The sequence below is a fragment of the Eimeria mitis genome, genomic scaffold (assembly GCF_000499745.2).
Source record: "Eimeria mitis Houghton genomic scaffold, Emh_scaff2693, whole genome shotgun sequence".
Lineage (NCBI taxonomy): Eukaryota > Apicomplexa > Conoidasida > Eucoccidiorida > Eimeriidae > Eimeria > Eimeria mitis.
Window position 1 is genome coordinate 7,169 of NW_013571036.1, and position 337 is coordinate 7,505.

Genomic DNA, 337 nt, shown 5'->3' on the forward strand with positions numbered 1-337 from the left:
AAAAACAAAAAAATAAAATAAAATAAAATACAAAATAAATAAAATAAAAGGTAAAACAAAACAAAACAAAACAAAACAAAACAAAACAAAATAAAATAAAATAAAATAATTTTATTTTTTTATTTATCTTACTGTCTTGACTGCTGCATGCATCTCCTGACTATCCCCAAACGCATGCTTAACGATAAAAATAAATTTATTTTTTAATTTAATAAAACTAGAAACAAAAGATATTGCGTCTTTTGTTTTTTCTTCGTCTTCTAGGATTGCTTGGCCTGTTGGTGTATAAAACATAAATAAATATAAATATTTATTTTTTTTTTTTTTTTGGTTTTTT